The 15,127-nt window shown below is 44.0% G+C and overlaps 1 protein-coding gene across 1 annotated transcript in view; it reads left to right on the forward strand.

The window, feature by feature from the left end:
* The window catches only part of LOC135522879 (melanoma receptor tyrosine-protein kinase-like), a 58,454-nt gene that overhangs the window by 14,174 nt on the left and 29,153 nt on the right, over positions 1–15,127 (forward strand). The window lies entirely within an intron of this gene.

The raw sequence follows: 15,127 nt of genomic DNA on the forward strand, positions 1-15,127 counted from the left end.
TGCATTTATTTTCAGAAAACTTAACATGTGTAAATATTTGTATGAACATAACAAGATTCAACAACTGAGACATAAACTGAACAAGTTCCACAGACATGTGACTAACAGAAATTGAATAATATGTCCCTGAACAAAAGGGGGGGTCAAAATCAAATGTAACAGTCGGTATCTTGTGTAGCCACCAGCTGCATTAACTTCTTTGGGATAGGGGGCAGCATTTTCACTTTTGGATGAATAGCGTGCCCAGAGTAAACTGCCTCCTACTCAATCCCAGATGCTAATATATGCATATTATTATTAGTATTGGATAGAAAACACTCTGGATTTTCTAAAACTGTTTGAATGATGTCTGTGAGTATAACAGAACTCATATGGCAGGCAAAAACCTGAGAAAAAATCCAAACAGGAAGTGGGAAATCTGAGGTTTGTAGTTTTTAAACTCAGCCCCTATCGAATACACAGTGGGATATGGGTCATTTTCCACTTCCTATGGCTTCCACTAGATGTCAACCATCTTTACAACGTTGTTTCTTGCTTCTAGTGTGAACGGGGGCCGGATGAGAGCTGTTTGACTAAGGGGTCTGGCAGCAGCCTCGTTCTCAGTCATGCGCATTTCACATGAGAGGAAGCTCTCGTTCCATTGCAGACAATTCTCCGGTTGGAACATTATTGAACATTTATGATAAAAACATCCTAAAGATTGATTCTAAACTTAGTTTGACAAGTTTCTACGAACTGTAATATAACTTTTTGAACTTTTCGTCCGATGTTCGGTTGGACCAGAACGCGCGTTTGGATTTGTTTACCAAACGCCCTAACAAAAGAAGCTATTTGGACATAATTGATTAACTTTATGGAACAAATCAAACTTCTATTGTCGAACTGCGATTCCTGGGAGTGTATTCTAATGAAGATCATCAAAGGTAAGTGAATATTTATAATGCTATTTCTGACTAATGTTGACTGCGCAACATGGCAGATATTTATTTTGGCTGTTTTGGGCTCTGAGCGCCGTACTCAGATTATGTATTTTCCGTAAAGTTTTTTTAAATCTGACACAGCAGTTGCATTAACCTCTAGCGTCGAGCAATCCCGTATCCGGGAGAGTAATCATAGCCTCAAGCTCATTAGCATAACGCAACGTTAACTATTCATGAAAATCGCAAATGAAATGAAATGAATATATTGGCTCACAAGCTTAGCCTTTTGTTAACAACACTGTCATCTCAGATTTTCAAAATATGCTTTTCAACCATAGCTACACAAACATTTGTGTAAGAGTATTGATTAGCTAGCATAGCATTAAGCCTAACATTCAGCAGGGAACATTTTCACAAAAACAAGAAAAGCATTCAAATAAAATAATTTACCTTTGAAGAACTTCAGATGTTTTCAATGAGGAGACTCTCAGTTAGATAGCAAATGTTCAGTTTTTCCAAAAATATTATTTGTGTAGGAGAAATCGCTCCGTTTTGTTCATCACGTTTGGCTAAGAAAAAAAACGAAAATTCAGTCATTACAACGCCAAACTTTTTTCCAAATTAACTCCATAATATCGACAGAAACATGGCAAACGTTGTTGGGAATCAATCCTCAAGGTGTTTTTCACATATCTATTCGATGATAAATCATTCGTGGCAGTTGCCTTTCTCCTCTGAACCTAATGGAAAAGTGGACGCAGCTGGAGATAATAATAATAATAATTTCAATAATTTCGACGGAGGACCCCAAGCAGACACCTGGTAAATGTAGTCTTTTATGGTCAATCTTCCAATGATATGCCTACAAATACATCACAATGCTGCAGACACCTTGGGGAAACGACAGAAAGTGTAGGCTCATTCCTGACGCATTCACAGCCATATAAGGAGACATTGGAACACAGCGCATTCAAAATCTGGGGCATTTCCTGTATGAAATTTCATCTTGGTTTCGCCTGTAGCATTAGTTTTGGGGCACTCACAGACAATATCTTTGCAGTTTTGGAAACGTCAGAGTGTTTTCTTTCCAAAGCTGTCAATTATATACATAGTCGAGCATCTTTTCGTGACAAAATATCTTGTTTAAAACGGGAACGTTTTTTTATCCAAAAATTAAAAGAGCGCCCCCCCTATATCGAAGAAGTTAAGGAGAAGTTTATCTATATTTCCATGTATAACACATGTATTTTCATCAACATATATAATGAGTATTTCTGTAAATTCATGTGGCTCTCTGCAAAATCACTGCATGTTTTGGAATTACTGAACATAACACGCCAATGTAAAATGAGATTTTTGGATATAAATATGAACTTTACCGAACAAGACATACATGTATTGTGTAACATGAAGTCCTATGAGTGTCATCTGATGAAGATCATCAAAGGTTAGTGATTCATTTTATCCCTATTTGTGCTTTTTGTGACTCCTCTCTTTGGCTGGAAAAATGGCAGGGTTTTTCTGTGAGTTGGTGGTGACCTAACATAATTGTTTGTGGAGCTTTCGGTGTAAAGCATTTTTTAAATCAGACACTGTGGCTGGATTAATGAGAATTTTATCTGGTGCCTAATACTTGTATGTTTGCGAAATTTGATATATGAGATTTCTGTTGATTTGTATTTGGCGCCCTGCAATTTCATTGGCTGTTGGCGAGGGGTTCCCAGACAGGTTAAGTACTGCAGTGCATCTCCTCCTCATGGACTGCACCAGATTTGCCAGTTCTTTTTTAAATATTTTTTTTATTTCACCTACCTTGTTCTCAGGTAGGCTAGCTGAGAACAAGTTCTCATTTACAACTGCGACCTGACCTTCTTTCTGTGAGATGTTACCCCACTCTTCCACCAAGGCACCTGCAAGTTTCTGGAAATTTCTGGGTGGAATGGCCCTAGCCCTCACCCTCCGATCCAACAGGTCCCAGATGTGCTCAATGGGATTGAGATCTGGGTTCTTCGCTGGCCATGGCAGAACACTGACATTCCTGTCTTGCAGGATATCATGCACAGAACAAGCAGTATGGCTGGTGGTATTGTCATGCTGGAGGGTCGTGTCAGGATGAGTCTGCAGGAAGGGTACCACATGAGGGAGGAAGATGTCTTCCCTGTAAAGCACAGCGTTGAATTTGCCTGCAATGAAAACAAGCTCAGTCCGATGATTCTGTGACACACAGAATTCTGCCCCAGACCATGATTCTGCCCCAGACCATGACGGACCCTCCACCTCCAAATTGATCCCACTCCAGAGTACAGGCCTCGGTGTAACGCTCATTCCTTCGACGATAAACACAAATCCGACCATCACCCCTTTTGAGACAAAACCGTCACCCGTCAGTGAAGAGCACTTTTTTCCAGTCTTGTCTGGTCCAGCGACAGTAGGTTTTGTGCCCATAGGCGACATTGTTGCCGGTGATGTCTGGAGAGGACCTGCCTTACAACAGGCCTACAAGCCCTCAGTCCAGCCTCTCTCAGCCTATTGCGGACATTCTGAGCACTGATGGAGGGATTGTGCGTTCCTGGTGTAACTCGAGCAGTTGTTGTTGCCATCCTGTACCTTTCCCGCAGGTGTGATGTTCGGATGTACCGATCCTGTGCAGGGGTTGTTACACGTGGTCTGCCACTGCGAGGATAATCAGCTGTCCGTCCTGTAGCGCTGTCTTAGGCATCACACAGTACGGACATTGCAATTTATTGCCCGGCCACATCTGAAGTCCTCATGCTTCCTTGCAGCATGTCTAATGCCCATGTTCACGCAGATGAGCAGGGACCCTGGGCATCTTTCATTTTGTGTTTTTCAGAGTCAGTAGAAAGGCCTCTTTAGTGTCCCACGTTTTCATAACTGTGACCTTAATTGCCTACTGTCTGTAAGCTGTTAGTGTCTTAACAACCGTTCCACAGGTTGTTGTTCATGAATTGTTTATAGTTCTTTGAACAAGCATGGCAAACAGTGTTTAAACCCTTTATTTGGATTTTTACGATTTATCTTTCAAAGACAGGGTCCTGAAAAATGGACATTTCTTTTTTTGCTGAGTTTAGATTCAATGGTTGTAAAGATAGGGACAGGTCTGTCCGTAATAAATTGGTTCTCTGCTTTTTTGACACCACACTCCAAAAAGCAAGTCCTGCAGGCCGTAAAGTCCTGTGCCTCAAAGAAAGACCTAGTGAAGCTGTAGGACAGAGTGACTGCACTTCTTCTTTTTATAAAAAGCATTAATGTGTTGAAAATTCCAAATAGTTTGCATAGTCAATTTACGCACATCTCTAACACACACACTTACCCCACCAGACATGCCACCAGGAGTCTTCTCACAAATTCAAGAAAGCTTACAGTATTATATAGAGACATTATTGCATGGAACTCCATTCCATCTCATATTGCTCAAATGAACAGCAAACCTGGTTTCAAAAATTTGATAAAGCAACACCTCTCTCCTATTTGACCTAGATATTTTGTGTGTATGTATCCTTTATCTAACTAGGCAAGTCAGTTATTTATAATGACAGCCTACCCCAGACGACACTGGGCCAATTGTGCACTGCCCTATAGGACTCCAAGTCACAGCCAGATGTGATACAGCCTGAACTTGAAACAAGGAAGGACTCTTGCACTGAGATGCAGTGCCGCTGCGCCACTCTGGAGCCTGAGTGAAATGTAGGCTATGTGTACCATTTTTAAATATATATAGTTCTGCCCTGGAGCTGTTCTTGTCTATAAATGTTCTGTATTATGTAATGTTTCATGTCCTGTGGCTTTCACAATCCTAATAAAATACCAAAAAACCTGACCGGTTGCAGTCATTAACACCCCAAGGACCGGGTGTTACGCTAACAGGGTTACAAAACAAGAATTTTGCAGGGATTGAATGCACCTTAACTGTGTTATTGAGTCAATGAGGGGTGGCTAATGGCTATCATGCACATTCCATAGAATAAATGTATAACAGAAATAGAATGGATTCACCTCAATACCACATACATTTGCATCAGAAATTGCTCCATAACCAGTCATCCAGGTTCACAGTGGAAATGATCAAGAGTCTTTTAAATCTCTCTGTAACCAACCTTGGGAAGGTAAATGCTGATTATGGTGAGCAAGTCATGTATCTGCCCCATTTCTAATGCCCACACTGTTAAGTCAACATAGCATTTATTTACTCAGATTGGCCAAGACCTACACACTGATGTTATGGTCTGTATGATGTGAAATTATGCAATATCTAGTCATCTATAACTGTAAAAGTGAATGTAGAAACCCATGCCACTAAGGAATGTGAGGGAAACCGCAGGGGAAACGGCTTGTTCAGTCAGATCCTGCTGCTCAGGTATCGTTTTTTTAGGTTCAAACATTCAGATAGGCAAGTACATGCACTCAGGCCAGGGTGGAGCATGCTTTTGCTCCAACCAAACAGTCACACAGCTGATTCAGCTAATTCACTTTCTTGAAAACTATTTAACAGATTTGTTGTATCAGGTGTGTTACTGCTTTGACTAGAGCGAAAGCCTGCAGCCATACCGGCCCTCTGCGGATAAGACTATTCCATTGGTCCCATTACACCAGGCAAACTCAATCAAGCTCAGCTAAAGTATTTGAAAGATTTGCTTGATTTGAACCCAGGTCGGAATTAAATTCACTCGACACAGATTAGGCCATTATTATTAACGTAATTCGGTGGATGCCGATTAGACCTTCACTAGTGCTGTAAGTCAGTAGGTACACATTTTAGACTCTTAATGTAATTCTTAAGGCAGGCCGTCCAGAGTCACAGCAGGGCAATTGAGGCTATTTTTATTAGATTGCATTAGGGGGGTACTGTGGCAGGAGATGGGGTCAAGCTTTTGCTATTATTAAATGAGATAGTTTGGTGCAGTAAGGCAGCCCCAGCCAACTGGGGTGGCAGGTAGCCTAGTGGTTAGAGTGTTGGGCGAGTAACCAAAAGGTTACTGGGATCGAATCCCAAGCTGACAAAATAAAAATCCGTTGCTCTGCCTGCCCCTGAACAAGGCAGTTAACCCACTGTTCCCCAAAATAATAATTAGTTCTTTAACTGACACTTGCCTAGTTAAAAAAAAAAGCTAGAGGATATGAGAATAGACTTAACAACGTGGAGCTGAAGGGCAGACTGTATCATACACTATGACCACTGTTACTGTAATAGACAGCCTACTTGCATCTTTAAGTTAGGACCACCAAAGCTATCCAACCACCAGGTTCATGGTACACCACAAGAATAAGTGTTATCGTCAATGTCCTACTGTCATTCTCTTAGGGCCCGATTCAGAGTTGCGATATGCATGTGCTACTCAGACTTATTGTCAATTGGAAGACTTCAGTTAAGATGCCCTTAGCTTGAAACATGCCACAAGTGTGGGCATGTTGTGGTATGTATCAAGTACGGTGGTTGTGTTGTTTTTGTGTTGTGTCTGTTTATTTATCTTTCATTTTTGCTTTGTTGTTTGTACTTACCTAAAAAATAAAATAAGAGATGTTCAAGATGCCCTTAGCCATTTAGACAGCAGGACTGTGGGCAATTAAGCAAGATAGGACATTTTCAGCAGGAGCAATGAATGAAACAGGAAGGGACATTACTTTCCTTCTTTCTCCTCCCTCCTTCAGCCAGTAGTCTGAGAGACTGTTTAAAGAGACATCAGTGGTGAGTGGGCAGGCCAACCCATTTTCTGTGTGAATTGAATGAGTGCGACTACGTGTTTCTGCAAGAGAGAGTGTCCAACAGTGTCCTCTCACTCCTCCTTCCCCCCATCCCTCCCGCTCTACCATTGCGCAGAGGATACATGGCACAGACTCAGGAAATTCCACACTTCTCTGTGAGGAGGGAGGGGAGAGGCAGGAGCACAGGAGTGGGCAGAGGAGAACTCTGGAGGAGGAGAGAGGTCATCTGTGGACTGTATACGAATGGAAAGTATGACTTATAGTTTGTCTTGGTTCCCACTCTGCTATACTCATAGTAGCACAGAACTTGTATGACAGTCAACTGTTGCTCAGATTTTTATTGAGGCTATTCAAGTAGAAATATATAGACAAATATTTTGCTTCAAATGTTTTGCAGCCTTACATTGCAACATATATTCTCACACAGAGGACTTGTTCTGGCAGTGAATATACAGTCTACACCCCACCCCCCACTCTTCACATTGTATAGTGTTACAAAGTGGGATTCAAACTTTTTTTGTCAACGATCTACACAAAATACCTTGGTCAAAGTGCAAGAAAAAGTATATATATTTTTAAAGATAATACACCTAATATACCTTGTTAAGATAAGTATTCACCCCCCTGAGAATCACCTTTGGCAGCGATTACAGCTGTGAGTCTTCTTGGCTACATCTCATAAGAGCTTTGCCCACCTGTACTGTGCAATATTTGCCCATTATTCTTTTAAAAATTCTTCAAGCTCTGTCAAGGTGTTGGGGATCAGGCCTAGACAACAATTTCCAGGTCTTGCCATAGATTTTCACGCAGATTTAAACTGCCTTGTTGCATACTGTACATATGCATATTTTGGAATATTTTGTTGATCCATCCTCAGCTTTCTTTGCTCTTAGTGAGACTCTCATCTGTTTTGCAACAGGACATTGATCCAAAACACACTTCCAGGCTGTGTAAGGAGAGTGATGGAGTGCTGCATCAGATGACCTGGCCTCCACGATCACCCGACCTCAACCCAATTGAGATGGTTTGGGATGAGTTGGACCGCAGAGTGAAGAAAAAGCAGCCAAAAAGTGCTCAACGTGTGGGAACTCCTTCAAGACTATTGGAAAAGCATTCCTCATGAAGCTGGTTGAGAGATTGCTAAGAGTGTGCAAAGCTGTCAACAAGGCAAAGGGTGGCTACTTTGAAGAACGTAAACTATAAAATATATTTTGATTTGTTTAACACTTTTTTGGTTACTACATGATTCCATATGTGTTTTTCATAGTTTTGATGTCTTCACTATAATTCTACAATGTAGAAAATAGTAAAAGAATAAAGAAAAAAACTTGAGTAGGTGTGTCCAAACTTTTGACTGGTACTGTATACACTTTTACAGTATTTTGTGTAGATCAATGACCAAAAATTACAATTAAATATATTTCAATCCCACTTTTTTAATGCACCAAATGTTAAAACAGTTCAGGGGTGTGTAGATATTCTGTAAGCACTGTATGTGATGGGTCCCATAGCACTTGGACAGAAGGAAACTTGCTCACTCTCTAAACTATTCTAGTGTCTAATTTGGCCTTTCAGAGTCATCCAGCTGTACCCTGTAACATATCATATTTGGAAATTGAATATAAACTTTAGTTCTATATTTCCAGCGAAGACAAATGAACAGCAATGCCTCATAGAGCAAACATTGAACTTGCAATGTCAGCTAAATAAACTCATACGGTGGGTGTACTGAAGAAATAAAACAATTGAGATTGCAAAATCTCTCTCACATAGACCCCACCCAGTACAACACACACAGGAACTTCTTCCTATGCAGTCTGGCATGGCCTTGCAGTGCAGGCTTTCCAAGTCAAACAATCAACTAAAACCTGTTCTTCAGAAACAAAGCAGGAGGATCATAGAGAGCTAAACCAGAGAGGATAGCACGCTTTACATCACTGGAATCCAAAGTCATATTAGCAGTCTAATTTATCTTCTCATGCCCCATCTCTTTCACTTAAGGTATTTAACTAGTTGCTCTAATAGTCTACTGTGAACTACAGTCATTAAAAAAAAAGAACTTGCACACCTACTTTGTGTATGTTTGAAAAAGAAGAAACCAGCATACTGGTGTTCTTGAATACTTCACAATTTGATTCAAATATGAGCATATAAGATCGCCAGTGTGCTACGAGCAGCAGCAGAGTGCAGGGGAGAGTTTTTGAGGAAGGGAGGATGAGTTCAACACACTGGTATGATTGAAGGAGTGGGAAGGGAGGATGAGTTCAGTGGTGTAAACTACTTAAGTACAAATACTTTACAGTACTACTTAGGTAGTTTTTTGGGGGTGTCTGTACTTTACATGACTATTTATATTTTACTTCACTACATTCCTAATGAAGATAATGTACTTTTTACTCCATACATTTTCCCTGACATCCAAAAGTACTGTTACATTTTGAATGCTTAACAGGACAGGAAAATGGTCCAATTCACACACTTATCAAGAGAACATCCCTGTCATCTCTACTACCTCTGATCTGATGGACTCACTAAACACAAATGCTTTGGGGAATGGATAGTAGGGGAACGGATACTGGAACAGTAGGGAAATGGATACTGGAACAGTAGGGGAATGGATACTGGAACAGTAGGGGAATGGATACTGGAACAGTAGGGGAATGGATACTGGAACAGTATGGGAAAGGATACTGGAACAGTAGGGGAATGGATACTGGAACAGTAGGGGAATGGATACTGGAACAGTAGGGGTAGGGATACTGGAACAGTAGGGGTAGGGATACTGGAACAGTAGCGGGAGGGATACTGGAACAGTAGGGGAATGGATACTGGAACAGTAGGGGAATGGATACTGGAACAGTATGGGAATGGATACTGGAACAGTAGGGGCAGGAATACTGGACCAGTAAGGGTGTGGGATACTGGAACAGTAGCGGGAGCAATACTGGAACAGTAGGGGGAGCAATACTGGAACAGTAGGGGGAGGAATACTGGAACAGTAGGGGAATGGATACTGGAACAGTAGGGGAATGGATACTGGAACAGTAGGGGTAGGGATACTGGAACAGTAGCGGGAGGGATACTGGAACAGTAGGGGAATGGATACTGGAACAGTATGGGAATGGATACTGGAACAGTAGGGGAATGGATACTGGAACAGTAGGGGAATGGATACTGGAACAGTAGGGGTAGGGATACTGGAACAGTAGGGGAGGGATACTGGAACAGTAGGGGAATGGATACTGGAACAGTAGGGGAATGGATACTGGAACAGTATGGGAATGGATACTGGAACAGTAGGGGCAGGAATACTGGACCAGTAAGGGTGTGGGATACTGGAACAGTAGCGGGAGCAATACTGGAACAGTAGGGGGAGCAATACTGGAACAGTAGGGGGAGGAATACTGGAACAGTAGGGGAATGGATACTGGAACAGTAGGGGAATGGATACTGGAACAGTAGGGGTAGGGATACTGGAACAGTAGGGGAATGGATACTGGAACAGTATGGGAATGGATACTGGAACAGTAGGGGCAGGAATACTGGACCAGTAAGGGTGTGGGATACTGGAACAGTAGCGGGAGCAATACTGGAACAGTAGGGGGAGCAATACTGGAACAGTAGGGGGAGGAATACTGGAACAGTAGGGGAATGGATACTGGAACAGTAGGGGAATGGATACTGGAACAGTAGGGGTAGGGATACTGGAACAGTAGCGGGAGGGATACTGGAACAGTAGGGGAATGGATACTGGAACAGTATGGGAATGGATACTGGAACAGTAGGGGAATGGATACTGGAACAGTAGGGGAATGGATACTGGAACAGTAGGGGTAGGGATACTGGAACAGTAGGGGAGGGATACTGGAACAGTAGGGGAATGGATACTGGAACAGTAGGGGAATGGATACTGGAACAGTATGGGAATGGATACTGGAACAGTAGGGGCAGGAATACTGGACCAGTAAGGGTGTGGGATACTGGAACAGTAGCGGGAGCAATACTGGAACAGTAGGGGGAGCAATACTGGAACAGTAGGGGGAGGAATACTGGAACAGTAGGGGAATGGATACTGGAACAGTAGGGGAATGGATACTGGAACAGTAGGGGTAGGGATACTGGAACAGTAGCGGGAATGGATACTGGAACAGTAGGGGAATGGATACTGGAACAGTAGGGGAATGGATACTGGAACAGTAGGGGAATGGATACTGGAACAGTAGGGGAATGGATACTGGAACAGTAGGGGGAGGGATACTGGAACAGTAGGGGAATGGATACTGGAACAGTAGGGGAATGGAAACTGGAACAGTATGGGAATGGATACTGGAACAGTAGGGGCAGGAATACTGGACCAGTAAGGGTGTGGGATACTGGAACAGTAGCGGGAGCAATACTGGAACAGTAGGGGGAGCAATACTGGAACAGTAGGGGGGGGGAATACTGGAACAGTAGGGGAATGGATACTGGAACAGTAGGGGAATGGATACTGGAACAGTAGGGGTAGGGATACTGGAACAGTAGCGGGAGGGATACTGGAACAGTAGGGGAATGGATACTGGAACAGTAGGGGAACGGATACTGGAACAGTAGGGGAACGGATACTGGAACAGTAGGGGAACGGATACTGGAACATTAGGGGAACGGATACTGGAACAGTAGGGGAATGGACACTGGAACAGTAGGGAATGGATACTGGAACAGTAAGGGAATGGATACTGAAACAGTATGGGAATGGATACTGGAACAGTATGGGAATGGATACTGGAACAGTAGGGGCAGGAATACTGGACCAGTAAGGGTGTGGGATACTGGAACAGTAGCGGGAGCAATACTGGAACAGTAGGGGGAGCAATACTGGAACAGTAGGGGGGGGAATACTGGAACAGTAGGGGAATGGATACTGGAACAGTAGGGGAATGGATACTGGAACAGTAGGGGTAGGGATACTGGAACAGTAGCGGGAGGGATACTGGAACAGTAGGGGAATGGATACTGGAACAGTAGGGGAACGGATACTGGAACAGTAGGGGAACGGATACTGGAACAGTAGGGGAACGGATACTGGAACATTAGGGGAACGGATACTGGAACAGTAGGGGAATGGACACTGGAACAGTAGGGAATGGATACTGGAACAGTAAGGGAATGGATACTGAAACAGTATGGGAATGGATACTGGAACAGTAGGGGAATGGATACTGGAACAGTAGGGGAATGGATATTGGAACAATAGGGGTGAGGGATACTAGACCAGTAGGAGGGAGGGATATTGGAACAGTAGGGGAGGGATACTGGAACAGTAGGGAAATGGATACTGGAACAGTAGGTGGAGGGATACTGGAACAGTAGGTGGAGGGATACTGGAAGAGTAGGGGGAGAGACACTGTAACAGTAGGGGAATGGATACTGGAACAGTAGGGGGAGGGATACTGGAACAGTAGGGGAATGGATACTGGAAAAGTAGGGGAATGGATACTGGAACAGTAGGGGGATGGATACTGGAACAGTAGAGGAATGGATACTAGACCAGTAGGAGGGAGGGATTTTGGAACAGTAGGGGAGGGATACTGGAACAGTAGGGGAATGGATACTGGAACAGTAGGGGATACTGGAACAGTAGGGGATACTGGAACAGTAGGGGATACTGGAACAGTAGGGGAATGGATACTGGAAGAGTAGGGGGATACTGGAACAATAGGGGAATGGATACTGGAACAGTAGGGGGAGGGATACTGGAACAGTAGGGGAATGGATACTGGAACAGTAGGGGAATGGAAACTTGAACAATAGGGGAATGGATACTGGAACAGTAGAGGAATGGTTACAGGAACAGTAGGGGAATGTATACTGGAGCAGTAGGGGAATGGATATTGGAACAATAGGGGGAGGAATATTGGAAGAGGAGGGGATACTGGAACAGTAGGGGGAGGGATACTGGAACAGTATGGGGAGGGATATTGGAACAGGATGGGTGAGGGATACTGGAACAGTAGGGGGAGGGATACTGGAGCAGTAGGGGAATGGATACTGGAACAGTAGGGGGAGGGATACTGGAACAGTAGGGGAATGGATACTGGAACAGTAGGGGAGGGATACTGGAACAGTAGGGGAATGGATACTGGAACAGTAGGGGGAGGGATACTGGAACAGTAGGGGGAGGGATACTGGAACAGTATGGGGAGGGATACTGGAACAGTATGGGGAGGGATATTGGAACAGGATCGGTGAGGGATACTGGAACAGTAGGGGGAGGGATACTGGAGCAGTAGGGGAATGGATACTGGAACAGTAGGGGGAGGGATACTGGAACAGTATGGGGAGGGATATTGGAACAGGATCGGTGAGGGATACTGGAACAGTAGGGGGAGGGATACTGGAGCAGTAGGGGAATGGATACTGGAACAGTAGGGGGAGGGATACTGGAACAGTAGGGGAATGGATACTGGAACAGTAGGGGGAGGGATACTGGAACAGTAGGGGAATGGATACTGGAACAGTAGGGGAGGGATACTGGAACAGTAGGGGAATGGATACTGGAACAGTAGGGGGAGGGATACTGGAACAGTAGGGGGAGGGATACTGGAACAGTAGGGGGAGGGATACTGGAACAGTAGGGGGAGGGATACTGGAACAGTAGGGGAATGGATACTGGAACAGTAGGGGAATGGATACTGGAACAGTAGGGGAACGGATACTGGAACAGTAGGGGGAGGGATACTGGAACAGTAGGGGGAGGGATACTGGAACAGTAGGGGGAGGGATACTGGAACAGTAGGGGAATGGATACTGGAACAGTAGGGGGAGGGATACTGGAACAGTAGGTTGAATGGATACTGGAACAGTAGGGGAATGGATACTGGAACAGTAAGGGTGTGGGATACTGGAACAGTAGGGGAATGGATACTGGAACAGTAGCGGGAGGGATACTGGAACAGTAGGGGAATGGATACTGGAACAGTAGGGGATATTGAAACAGTAGGTGGAGGAATACTAGAACAGTAGGGGGAGGGATACTGGAACAATAGGGGGAGGGATACTGGAACAGGAAGGGGAGGGATACTGGAACAGGAAGGGGAGGGATACTGGAACAGGAAGGGGAGGGATACTGGAACAGGAAGGGGAGGGATACTGGAACAGGAAGGGGAGGGATACTGGAACAATAGGGGGAGGGATACTGGAACAGGATGGGGAGGGATACTGGAACAATAGGGGAGGGATACTGGAACAGTAGCGGGAGGGATACTGGAACAGGAAGGGGAGGGATACTGGAACAGGAAGGGGAGGGATACTGGAACAATAGGGGGAGGGATACTGGAACAGGAAGGGGAGGGATACTGGAACAGGAAGGGGAGGGATACTGGAACAGGAAGGGGAGGGATACTGGAACAATAGGGGGAGGGATACTGGAACAGGAAGGGGAGGTTACTGTCACAGAAAGGGGGGGTGTACTGGAACAGTAGGGGGGTACTTAGTGGTTAGAGTGAGGGAGCCATACATACACACTCGTATGTTGATTTCGTCAAGAAGTGAATATGGTCTACAATTTCACTTATAATGTTATAATGTTTGTTTAAAGCCTAGGAGCTTGTAATTGTTTAAGTTAAAAGCAGTTTCTTGAAGAAAAACTTTCCTGTCTACCGCAAACCACATCATGACTCACTGAAAAAACTTTCTCACAAGCTGCGTAAACAGCTAATATGAAACACAAGTTTATCAGACTTATTAAATGATTTGTTTGGCTACATCCCCATGATCATGCTGTGAGCCCTGTTGTCTTATCCCAAGATAAATGACACAGGAACTGGCTATTCCCTAACCTGCTGCTTCACCTCCCACTGACTACAGCATCTGCCTCTAAAACTGTGCATGTGTGTATCTGTGTGTGTCTGTGTATGTACGTGTGTGTCTTCATTCAACTCATGATATCCTAGTACATGCTGCCTAACTCTACGTACCAGCGACAACCACTCCCCAAAACACACTACTATCTGAGAGACCTATGGATTGGTGAACATTTCCCCTTGGTTGTTGTGTAGCCTGCAGCTGTGTAAAGGTTAATGATGTGTCAACCTTTCATCTCCTCAGAACCTGTCCAACCTGTTGTGGAGATGTTCATATCTCACTTACACTGAGCATACAAAACATTAAGGACCCTGCTCTTTCCATGACATAAACTGACCAGGTGAAAACTATGATAGGTTATTGATGTCAATTAAATCCACTTCAATCAGTGTAGATGAAGGGGAGGAGACAGGTTAAAGAAGGATTTTTAATCCTTGAGACAATTGAGACATGGACTGTGTATGTGTGCCACTCAGAGGGTGAATGGGAAAGACAGAAGATTTAAGTGCCTTTGAACAGGGTATGGTAGTAGGTGCCAGGCACACCAGTTTGTGTCAAGAACTGCAACGCTGCTGGGGTTTTCACGCTCAGCAGTTTCCCGTTTGTATCAAGAGTGGTCCACCACCCAAAGGACATCCATC

Source organism: Oncorhynchus masou, chromosome 30 (genome assembly GCF_036934945.1).
Source record: "Oncorhynchus masou masou isolate Uvic2021 chromosome 30, UVic_Omas_1.1, whole genome shotgun sequence".
In the NCBI taxonomy this organism is placed as follows: Eukaryota; Metazoa; Chordata; class Actinopteri; order Salmoniformes; family Salmonidae; genus Oncorhynchus; species Oncorhynchus masou.